The sequence below is a fragment of the Triturus cristatus genome, chromosome 4_1 (assembly GCF_964204655.1).
Source record: "Triturus cristatus chromosome 4_1, aTriCri1.1, whole genome shotgun sequence".
Lineage (NCBI taxonomy): Eukaryota > Metazoa > Chordata > Amphibia > Caudata > Salamandridae > Triturus > Triturus cristatus.
The window spans coordinates 508,168,615-508,181,505 of NC_140585.1; the positions used below are offsets into that span (position 1 = coordinate 508,168,615).

Sequence of the window (12,891 nt, forward strand, 5' to 3'; positions counted from 1 at the left end):
TTAAGGCATACTACAAAATACCTTAAATGAAGTAAACCAACAAATTAAACTTTGTTCAAAGAGAAAACAAAATGAAAACGAACGTATCAAGACAAGAGAGCTAAAACATAAACATTATAACAATCTTTAGAAAACAACATAATCTTCGATTGCTTCTCGTCATCAATGTTGGAAGTGCAGATCCACTTCTGTGATACAGATGTCACACGGGTGCTTCGGCGCAGCGCATTCCACAAGGGATGGTATCTGATTTGAACAGAGGCATGCTGCAAACATATTGTGGAATTTCAACCCTGTCCTGTGCATGTTACTCTCCTGGAAAAAACATTGGGCGGAACCGTGTCAAGAAGGAAGTACGAAATGTATGCCATTCTGTAGGAGGGACACATGTAGCCACTTCCCATCCACAAAGTAGGAGTTTTGGGAGATGTTTGTGGCAGCGAAGAGCGACGGCAAGATGGAGAATCATCCTTCACCCATCCAGATTTACCATGGCTCAAAGGTACTTTAGCATGGCTCCCTAAGTTCATCTTGTTATCACTTGGGTCGAGAAAAGTGGTGTCCAACAGCAGAGAGATGAACTGCATTCCTAGTTCAGCTTAGAGTTTGAACCCGTAGAGGGACGGGTCATTGGTTCCAACAATGACTCTTTTAGTGATGCTGCACTATCTCAGCCTGAACTTGAAGCCCTTTGGGTTGAGCAGATGTATTTATTTAATGTGAATGCATGCAAGAGGTCTACAAGCAGTGTACTAGCAGAGTCAGGACAGAGGTACTGCTATGTCTGACTCTAGGATCTGAGATGAGAAAGGTACAGTTTGTAAATAAAAACATATACAGTATCCTTGGAGTCTTAAAATGCAAACTTCTATCTTTATCCTTCTTATACGGCATGCGTAAATCTCAGGAAGAGGCTAATTGCATGAGAGTACTGCACTGACAGATCACAGATCTATTTTTGTCCCTAGATAGGGGACACACAGAGATCAGACACGGTCTCCAGCTTTACTGTTTATCAAAAATGCTATTTTCATGCATTCACTGGCATGTCCCTAAAACACATGGACAGGCCACGTTGGTATAAATTCTCAAGCATTTTACAGGACAAGTCTCAGTCCTTGTTCCCTCGTGGACTCTACAGGCTGTATGTATCACATAAGGTGAGCACTAGAAGTGCTAATTCAAGACACTGTGCCATGGCGTTAGACAAGCTGGTGGCATAATGTAGTAGAGCTGTAGTGGTGTTATGTGACCTCCTTTACCAGTGGTAAACCCTGGAGCTCTAATTATTGATCTTTTCTTTTGAACTACCTAAAATGAATGCGCGGCTCTATCTCCCAGTGTCCTGCTGTGAAAGTTACGGCAGTCGCTCCCGTCCAGCTTTCCCCAAAAGCTTCTGACAGATGCAGAGTGCTTCCACGGCCAGTAGCTGCTGGCACACAGTGAGCATGGATCTGTTGCATATATCATGTTAGTGTGCACTGTATATGAATTGCACAAACAATCTTTCATGGCCTCTTACACAAATGGAACAAATATAATAGCAATTGAAGAACAGAAAATACAAGTTAGAGACGTGTATATGCATTTTTTAGAACACCCTCCAAAAACTTTTAAAATAGTAATAACCCTCCTCCAGATATTCTTGTCACACATTACCACCTCCACAAGTCTGCTTTCTTCATCCACTGGTAACAGCTGGTTGTACTGCCTTACACCCCACGCAAGAATACGAATAGTGCCAGCCATAAATGATTTTTGGTTCCAGACCTAAAACTCTATCATCTATGCTTCCTTCCGCCTCAATATGTCATCACTGAAGACAGACATTAGAAAATTCTGACCCCTCTTGTTAATCCAACAATATTTGTACAAAAATACTACTGGCATCAAGGCAAGAGACAAAAACACCAAACCCCATCCTCCACTTGGAAAGCCGTCAGCAGCGTGTCTGCTGTCAGGGCTGCTGCCAGAGTGTGTCAGCGCGAGCTGTCGGCAGTGCTGCAGCATGTCACATGCTGCTCTCCGCCCACCTGCCACTGTAGCAGGGCATACACCCCTCCCATGAAGCCTCTCTGAAACGGATGCACACACATGTAGACGTGGAAATCGCAAATTGTTTCCATTTTGACAAGTCTGCTATTTAAAAGTGAGACGCTGTTGATAAACCGCTGTTGATAAACCGATGTGAAAAACAGGTAATTTAGAACGGTGATGGGTAGTGGAAAAACGAAAATGCACTGACAGAACACAAATGAGAGTTTTTACCAACAATTGTGTTTTCCACTGGGAATACTCCATTGATAAACACTCACCATTACATAATAGGGATAACAATCACTGGAAAAGCCAACAGGTCTTGGTTTGCACATGCCTTCTTAGCACATTAAAGCCAGTAAAGGCACAAAAGGTAGACTGAATTGAAGGCTCACTTGCCTTCCACTTAGTTCTGTTTCTGTTTGGGTTTCAAATAAAGAGGGAATAGAGGTTGATCAATGCAAGCTCGGTCCCCAGCATCTGGCGAGAGGTGTATAGTCCTCTTGGCTAAGCCAAGACATGATGAACAGTCTCAAGCCAATTGCTGAAAGTGGCAGGGTGAAGAAAGCCAATGGTTGAAAGATGGGGACTCAAAGTCTACCTTGTTTACAGTGTACTCAAGAGCTCTCTGTTAGCTGTGCTATCAAAACCCAGACCTAAACATGAGTTTTCAATCACTGACGGGAAACCAAACTTTAACAGGTTTGAGGCAAAATACATTTTATATATTTATATCCACTAAAAAAATACTCTTATTTATATTTTTATTCATGTCTGACAAGAGACCAGAGATCTCTTGAGAGGGTAACCGCTCGCACTGAGAACGCTGCTGCTCGAATAGAAAATCTACTTGAGTGGCAGAATGAGACAACATCCTCTGGCATGCTGCGTGGTGCTGTTTGCGCTTTTACAGCTCGGGACAAGCTTCCGCCACTAAAAATCAGTGCGAGCAGTGCGAAGTACCGAACACTGCCGCTCGTAGAACTCTGCAGAATTTCGCTGAGTTTTTAGCTAACTCCGTAAGTTCCGCCCACCTCTGATAATTTGTCTTTTCATGGCAAATGATTTAGACAGCCCTACTGCATAATATGTCCCTCCATTGCTACATAATTCTAGCGGCCCTCACAATTGTGAAGCTCCACAGGCTGGTTTGAGGGTTGCATTAATGCTGACGGAACCCATAATTTGAAGGGAAACACAAAATAGTGTTCATAGTTCATGGGTTTCTGTGAAATATAGGTTTCAGTACTAGTACATTTTTTGCAATGAAATCACCCAAACATGTAATTACACACACTCGCAATCTATCCCACCCACCTTCTCTTGTATTTTCCACATATTTGCATTTTTAATCAAATGTTTTTGAGTTTTTCATAAGACAGAGATCAGTTTGGCATGTCGATAAGCTGCACCACATTCTCATCACAAGTATATTTTCACAATAGTTGTAAATAAAAGTAATAGTACATTTTACGCTTCTCAATGTAAGCACACTCTGCTTAATATTGCTACATATATTTTTAGAAATGAGGTGATGCTTACCAGGGCTGCTATGCAGTATCCTTAGAGTACCTACCATGACTGCTTACAAAAAACTCTCCAGCTTTCAATGAAAATGGAGACCTCGGTCAGCAATAGCCATAAATTAAGAGATACATGATCTTTTCTAAAATACAAAGATTTATGGAAAATAACTGCATCCCTGATCATTTTCAGATGTGTTTTAGGCTTGGCAGAAGCACCAAACTAGTAGTAGTTTTGGTTCTGGACAACCTCCGTAGACTGGTTGGCAGCGTCAGTTTGGGGGCCCTGATTCTTCCTGCCTGACAGCGGCCTTTGACACCATCCATCACACTATCCTATTTTCTAGACATAGCGACGCTAGTGTTTCAGTCAATATACCTAGTTGGTTGATTTCTCATCTGACAGGTTGTCATCAAATGGCCATGCTTCTTCCTTTCTAAACCAAAACCCAAACCTCTCAATTGTGGTATCCCCCCGTAGTTAATACGATCATCTCTTTTATTTAACATCTACATGTGTCCATTAGATCGGCTTCTAAATCAAACTGCATTCCGATGAGACCCAATTTATTCATGGGTTTTCCCAGGACACGTCTTCTACTCTGCTGCACAGTCTTTCGTTAGAGTGTGGGGACAGTGGGAGTGTCGCAAAATGTTATGAAATTGGATCCTTCGAAAACCAAGCTACCGGTTGCTCTATGTGAGGCATTCGGTACTGAGTACCTTTGCTCGATGTGATGGACCCCTGACCTACATGCTCTCCACTGGTGTGTACTGTGTGCATTTATCTGGATTTCGGGATTTCTCTTGGCCCCCCAAGTAGCAAAAGTGACATGCTCTTGGTTTTTTACAGGGTAACGATCGGCTACATTCTCCTGTGTATTAAACAAAGAGTTTACATTCCAAAATAAATGCGCTTGTTCAATGGCGTCTGGATTATGACAAAGCCATTTATGTAGTCGCTCCTAGGAAAATTGTAAAACCTGCCCAATTTATCCAAAATGTTGCTGCTTGTTTCATCTGTGGCATACCTACCAAAAACAACTGTGCTGTTTGCTTATGCAAAACAGAATTGTTTTTAAAGCAATGGCCATTGTCCACAGAGTGGTTCATCAAGTTTCTCCGGATTACATTGCAGTCAAGTTTGGCTGACACACGTTCTTGCATGGTTTAAGATACAGGTGTCAATACATGCTAGTAATTCCTAGAACAAAAACAACTTCGAGCTCTTTACCTTTGGCTCTCCAATCAGAATTTTCTTTAATCCATTTTAGAAAAAATTAAGACACATTTAATAATTAGTTGCACTAGAGGGCTCTACACATGATGTGTTATCTCAGCACTATAAGACTTCAGTGTATGAGCACTTTACAAATAACCTACAACATAACAGTGAATCCAATTGGATTCATAATTCATAATTTGCTTTTACTGTAAGCAAGATTAAACCCTGAAAAAAACTCTGGACATGATGCAATTTGACTAACTGTTGAACGCAAACCATCCATTTAAGCCTTTATTCAATTGCTATAATGTAATTAAACTCACATTATGGTTGGAAAGAACAGAACCCTGGAGGTCAGGGAAAAGGCAGTTAGGGTTGAGACATCAAACACTCTTTGGGACATTCAAACAAACGTTCCCTATTACGGACCAGCCATGAAAGTAGTTTCTGAAAGTATTAATTCAAGTTAGGGTTTACCACCATTATTTTTTGGTGAACCTAATTTACATATGCCTTTAAACATTACAGACAATAAGGAATCCCTAAAATGTGTTTTTATAATGACATTAAGTCTTAATGGACGGGTTTGTCCCTTTACACGGTTCTAACTGGACATGTGTACACATACTACCCTTTCCATTCACTTTCCATGCATCCATGTGATAAGCTCATGTTTTCTGGATGAAACCCTCTTCTATATCAGTTTTTTTGGTAGATAAATAACATTGTTTACACTGCCTTTAATCAAGACACGGATGCACTAAAAGTGCGAAGGATCTGTGCTCCACATAGGAGTCCTCAACACAATGCTAGGAGCAAACACTAGCCCTAAATGTCTGGGAAAAATTGAAATGTTTCACAGAATAAATAAAATGCCCTTTAATGGACAACAAAGTTCACATTTTCAAAGCGGAAATGTATGGTTTAAAAGCCCAGTGTCTTTTTAAGTTAACCTCAAAAGTGGACCAAATTTCATGAAAGTTTCAGAAAAAGATGGGTAAATAAAAGGACATAAAAAGGGTCTCCTTCGAAAACCAGCTGATGAGCTGGTGTGGTATAACCACAGAGGTATTAGGATTTTTTTTAAAACAGCTTTTAGCAGTGAAAAAGAGATTCTAGGGCAGTTTGTATTACTTGCTTGATTACCACTGGACACTGCAGAACCATCTTCAGGTGCGTCCTCTTCTTCACACTCATGTAGTTATGGTGAACTAATTCTGAGGGTTTGACTATCCATGGTGAGTGGGAATATGAGTGTTTCACAAGATTTCGTGAAAGCGATCAGTTCCGGGAAGGATTTAAATTGCATGGTTAGATTACATTTGTGGCAGAACCTCATTCAAGAAACTATTTCCACATCACGTTGATGCCACATACAGGACTGGAGGATGGTTACTAGCACAACTCCAGAACAATGACGTAAATTCTTCTAATGAGAAAAGATGGAATATGCCAACCAGTGATTCAACACATTAATGTAGGCCTTTGTTTGGGGCTCTCACAGAGAGTCATCCATCTCCAGTGCCTAGCAACTGATGTGAAAATAATGCGGAGGCTGGTAGATCATGGAGGTCTGTTGGAATTGTGGTTGGCATATGGCGAGGGTAGTGCTCATGGCAGAACGTGTAAGGGGTTAATTCAGAATTAATGAAGATGCAAAGGTACAAGTGAAGTGGATGCTGAGGGATGGCAAAATCATGAAAAAGCCATAGGGAAGGTACAGTCCAGGGTATTGCGGAAAACACAATCATACAGGGAGAAGAGGCAAACGAATATAATTGTTGTATTTTTTACTTGGCTCTTACGTTGCAAAGGACGGTTATCTGAGATATTCAAAGGCAATCCAAGATTTCTAAAATAGCACACCTACTGGGAGCTGATTTGCCTAGCTTGGGTGGTTTGATTGCACGCTCATAAAATGAATATCATCAGACGGCTAATTGAAGTAGGCTTAAATGACCTACGAAAAGCACTGCCCAGTGTATTTTACTAAATAGCCCATTTGGTACCTCCAGGAAGACATTTGCCACAATTTGCTGCACTTTGCCAACTTCTTTGACCTTGACTTCTTAAAAAGAAGAAAAGTCCTTTGGAAAGAAAAGGTCTGTATTATATCACACATTTTTACAAAGAATAAAATCTCTATACAAACGTATGTTAACACAATGCATGACACAATAACTATTACACACTTTTTCTGTGGCTAGCATTACATACTACTGCCTATTCTACAACCTCATTCAAGGATACTATCGAAGTCCACGTTCTAATACCAACTCCCGACAATATTACGAGCAGGCAATCTTTATCATTCTGGATGAAAACCTGGAACCATATTGTCACTTCTGAAGAGCACACGTATTGGGGTACTCACAGATGGGGTGCTGAACTCCCCATTTAGAAAACCATATGCGAGATCCTGAAAATAAACCCCAAAGAATGAAAAGTGATCTGGTCCATAAAATTCAGCTGCCTTCCCAGTTTTTCAGCTGACCGTGTCGGCTTCTGGCAAGTTTTAATGGCTAAGTGCAGTAAACATGAAGACGTAGAGACAATTGTGGAATGCTGCATAAACGAATCACGCGGACGATATTATCCTCTCAGATGAAATAATTGCATTAGGCTGAACAGGGAAGCGCACATGACAGGGTGGTGGGGTTGAATAATGTCCTTTTGCAGCTGCAGACATACACTCAGGAGCTTCAATTCCACATGGAGCCCATTGCCTATAAATGAGTTCCTGGATACAGGTAAATGTGGGTGGGAGTAGAAGTCCATAATGTGCACAACTGGAGGTGTGAGATTTAATCTTGCCACCAGGAGAGACGGCAGCTGAGCAGTTAGTGCGTGAATGGGAGTATGAATGAAGATAGGGCAGGCATGGGCTTCCATCCGCACATGGAGAGCAGTGTGGAGTACACCGCACATGGGATACTAGGGGGATTCTAACGAGCCCGGTTAAGAGTGGGAAGCACATGGGCTGAAGTCAGGGGGAGCCACTGAATCACACTCTCTCATTTTTAACCAGTAATTAGAAACCAGTCATTAATAGGGGGAGCTATCCCCCCAAGCAGAAAGGAAACCCTCGATTGAATTATGTATGGATAACGAATTTGCAGATAATGCATGTGTAAATGTCTACAACAAAGACATATGAATCATAACAAAATGCCAGTTTCAACGTGTGGTGGCTAGGACAAGTGATAGAACTCACCATATTCCACTGATAGAGACGTGATGAATTGAACTTCTTTATGTGCCCAGAACCAAGAAATGTCTCAGTCTAGTAGACAATAAGGATCAGCATGTATGATAGCAGTTTTATAGATGTATGATGCCTGGCGAGGAAATAATTTGCTAACAAATTTAGCAAACATCTTTTGAAAGATTAATTTTATCTACAGTTTTCTGGCCAAAGGTAGGGAGTAGATTTTGTGAACACGGTGGGTGTAGAAGTTCATTAAACAAGCATTGGCATAGCTAATTGGTCTTGCCTTTAGGGTCTCATAAGTGTCTAGCCATTCAGCAGAATATCCATTGCATTACATTAGCCATTAAAGACATTAAAGTTTGTGTTAAATCATCTGTGATATACTGGCCCTATTACTATCAAGCATTAATTAAAGTCCTTTGATGGTGTTGGCATGTTTAGTGTACGGCACTGGTGTCCTGCCATTATCAAGTCATTGAAGACCCCAAACTGACTATCACACACAGTCTAAGGTAAAATATACTTTTCTATCTTTCATTAGTGAGATTTTACAATTTAGGAATTTGCAATTAATGGCAGGAGAGGCCTTCACTAAAGGGAACTACTTTTTATGCTATGTGCTCTTTATGTAAGAGCAGAAGGCAGTCACATAGTGAAGTTAGCCAATGGTGGAAGTGAGGTGACCCTTTGCTCCGTGCTGTAGTGGGCAGGAGAAAAATGGGAATGATACAACAGCAGACCAATGGATGAAGAGGGCTGGTTGAGAAATCTTGAAATTAAGTAGATTATACATTTAAAAAAAATTAAGACCTATGCAGCAAACACATTAACCCTCTGAGCCAATGTACCAGGATTAGGTTTTGCAACCTCTAGAATACACACACATCAATGCTGCAGGCACCTTCGCTCACTAAACAGTTTTAGAAGGAAAGGAACTGGTGTAACAGATGCACATCAGACTCTGCAGCCATATGACGAGGATGCAATCACGAGGCCTGAAAGTGACACAGACACTCCTCTCTGCCTTGGTGAGTTATCCTGCTTGCTTATCTTATTAACAAGGGGCTTCCACACTGGCCTGTGTGAAGCGCAGGGAAAAGATGACATTGGCCAGACTGGGAAGGTACACTGTTTCCCGAGAGCACCTCACGCCGCGTGGCCATGTTTGTCCCAGTTATGTGACTGCAAAGAAGGAATAATGCAGCTGTTAGGGGGTCGGTCATAAGCAGCCAGGTACAGACTGCTGAGTGAGCAAAGGGCGGCAGTAAGGCCACCGGAGGATTCTGGGACAGCTTTAATACGGACTAAAAGAGGGGCTTGTCAGAGGACTCTGGTTATCACTGCAACCAAAGAGATGTTATCTTCTCTTCAAGACTTGAGAAGTAAGCCCCTTGTGACCAGGACCTAGAGCTCTGTCGCCCAGTCTCCCCCTAGGGAACTGGAGTACTGTGCCCACTGAAAAAGTAGAACTGGTCCCTTCTGAAAGGCACTCAATAGTTCTAAGACCGGACAGGAGCAGCCTGTGCCTTGTGACCTAGAGCGATGCGCCTCAGAACTACATCAGCCTGACAACCCAGTGACCTGGAAATCTGAGGCTTATTCCTTAGGGACGAGTGGGGCCTTAAGTCTTCGCCTACAGTTCTCAAAAAACACTTATGCAATCTCCCAAGACTTGACTAGCTTCACCAGGACAGTGTTTCAGATATGTGCCTTTCTGTTGCAAATCGTTATCAACACCAGACTACAGCACCAATAATGCACTAGAATAGAAAAAGATGTCGCAGGTCTAGAAATATGCATCAATTACATGGAGCGAGGCAACCCTTATTGAGATTATAGTTGTTTGGCTGCAAAATCTTATCACCTCATTCCTTTTATACTAGCCTCGCAGGCCCCAGAAGGCTCACTTGGCAGGTTTCACGCCAGAGTGATACCACAAGTGTGATCAAACAGCATATTTGACCACCAAGACTGTAAGAGTTTAACAGCCGGCGGTTACTTTTAGCAACCAAAATACACAAGCAAAAGCCTTGCAAGCCCCAACAGAGAGCAATAAACATAAATACATACAAAACCGAGCATGATCTGACCTTGCGTAATGTAATGGGTGCCTATTTGAAATGCAAAAACAACAGTTGATGGACAGAATGCAGAACAATGTCATACATTCACCCCAGTACAGAGATCTGGGCCTAAATCCATCGTTTTAGACGCTTGTTTCCGGTCCAGAGAGGACCTGGCTTGGCAGTTCGGGCTGGACTGTTCCCATGAGGCACAGGGTCAAGACTGATTTGCCTATGGCCAGGTCTAAACTAGGGTGGCATGGTGAGCAAAAGAATGATGGATTTAACCCAGATCTCTTGACTGGGGGAGAACGTTTTGATTTGTTCTGCATTCAGTCCATCAATTGTGTGTCTTTTGGCTATTTGAAACGCTACAATGCGCTTGGTCATTTATGCTGTTCAGGATACTGCATAAATTCTGCATCTCACTGGTGTCCTCAAATGGGAGGAAATGTCCCCTACCAAAGTTTACCCACCACATGAGTAGTGAAGCTAAACCCACGCAACTGATAATGATAAAGGCTCACATATCATCATGATTTCCAAAACTCCCAAGCCTGTCCGCTAGGTTGGGTCTGGTTGGAGCGGTTGTCAGGTAGAAGTCAGCAGCACCAAAGCTTGATTCTGAAGATAAAAGAGTTGGTTGTGTTGTGTGTAAGTGCCTCTTCCCTTGACTTGGGGTAATGGCCTGGGCGACCTCTTGATCTTTTTGTGTTGGTCCCACATGTTCGCAGTCCACTCACCTACTAAGTGATGTCCTTAAACCTGTGATGGCCCAATCGAAAACACACTAAAAGCACATATCCCCCAACAGCAGTGGCAGTGTGCAAGTACAGAAGTCCCTGTATGCACACCCGGATGATGTCACGGATGGTGTGTTTTGCGCATGCACCCATGGTGTGAACACACTTGTGGTATAAACACATGGTCTGCTTTATTAGGTCGATCATGCGCTGCTCTGTGAGGCATGCTGTATTCACATGGGGAAGCTCTACCCACTCCCCACCCATATTTTTCATTGGCTTGTGTCAAGATCCTTTGTAAACTGTAAACTGTAGCTTTTCATTGGCCAGTAGGATTAGCAGTCCCTCCTTAGTACCACCTTGTCTCATCTTGTAACCTCCCATAAGGTCTGGCCCTCTTACATGTGTTGTTTCTCAGTAGGCTTTAATTACAGCACTATTTTCTTAAATTGTTTTCACCTGCCTGCTGTTGCAGGTGAGACATGCTCTCTCCTAACGCATTTTTTTATAGCGTGGCACGCCACATGGGTGGCCACGCCTCTGGTTTATTTGTGGCGCTGAACACGGCCACATGTTTTTTTTAACTTTGTATTCACTTTTTTTTGTTGTACTTCACAAGAGACCGATGCCACACCTTCACATTAATAGAGGCTGTGCCACTATCTTTACACAAGCTGTGTCTAAAGAAATGGGTGTGGCCACAATTAAAGGGAAACCGCAGCATGGGGTGCTTTTACAAAAAAAGATCATTTATTTGTCAACTTGACAAACAAATGCTTATTTTTTTGTAAAAGCGCCCCATACCGCGCATTCACTTTAATGGTGGCCGTGCCCCTTTCTTTAGACGAGGCTCATCGAAAGAAGGGGCCACGGACTCTATTAACATGAAAGTGCAACATGGAGCGCTTGTAAATAACAAAAAATATTTGCAATGCAATATGTCTGGCATTTGCGAGAATTTATGCTGTTTTCAGTTATAATGCCAATAGCTCAAACTCTCGTAAATGCAAGACCTATTGTATTGCAAATGCTGGTTTACAGAGTGTACCCAGGGCTTTTTCTAAATTTTTTGCATTTTCAATGCGACCATACAGTCTTCCTTGGTTTAATTTAAAAGGGATAAAGAATTGGATAAACATTAACATGCTTGGTTCCTTGGCAGGGGTCAGTGGCAGGATGATGTAAGTCTGTTGTGAATGTTGCATTCCTTTAGGGTTAAACCAGGGGAATGTCATTGTATTACAATCCCGAGTCCCATGAATGTTTTATGGCAACAAGTGCTTCTGCTCTGGGGGAGTGTGCAGGAGGGAAAGGGAGTGGAGGAGGGAGCCAGGAGAGGGCCGCGATTCCAAGGACACTTCCCCTTGGGAAAATACTGGAGCCAAGCTGCAGTGACAGTCACTAGCAGAGGAGGGCTGCGACTGGGAGTGCTAGCAGCTGCGGGCACAGAGTATGAGCAGACACAGGCAGCGCATGGGCAGGAGAGCAGTGAGCCTGAGTCCACCCGGTGTACGCTGCCAAAGCAGCCTCACTCTCCCCCGCACGCCTCCATACCTGCTACAAAATGTGCGCGTATTAGTCAAAACAGCTGCTGTCACAAGCGAGAGTGGTGCTGAAGGGGAGCGGAAAGGGAAGCGGGTGATTGCGTTGGGAAAGCTAACAAGGCAAAAGAAAAGAAATAGTGCGCCAAAACCACCACAAATGGCTAGAAATGAACTGATCCATGTAACACAGTCAATCTCAAGGGCCGGAACAAAACAGCCAAAAGGTGGGACAAATGTAAACTCTAAACCAAACGAATTTCGTAAGGCAGACCAAGAAACCGATTACAGGCAATGGGCGTGCTAAATGCCCACAGAGCAGATACAGCATGCCTAGGCTCGACCTAAAAATGATGCCAAGTTAACACTGTTTGTGGAAGCATAATGTGTAGTCATTGTAGCTTGATAGTGATGTCTTTGTTTATTCAGTTGGCTCCTCTGTTTACATACAAATGGATAGACTTACAAACACAGCCACAGTATCGCTTCTGCTGGCCACTATGTTTATTCACTTGGCTTTGCAGTAGTGCTCACAAAACCTTCCTTTC

General features: G+C 42.7%; 1 protein-coding gene across 3 annotated transcripts in view; it reads right to left on the reverse strand.

Moving 5' to 3' along the window:
• SOX5 (SRY-box transcription factor 5) overlaps window positions 1-12,891 on the reverse strand; it is a 423,652-nt gene that overhangs the window by 70,782 nt on the left and 339,979 nt on the right. The gene's annotated exons all lie outside the window — the stretch shown is intronic.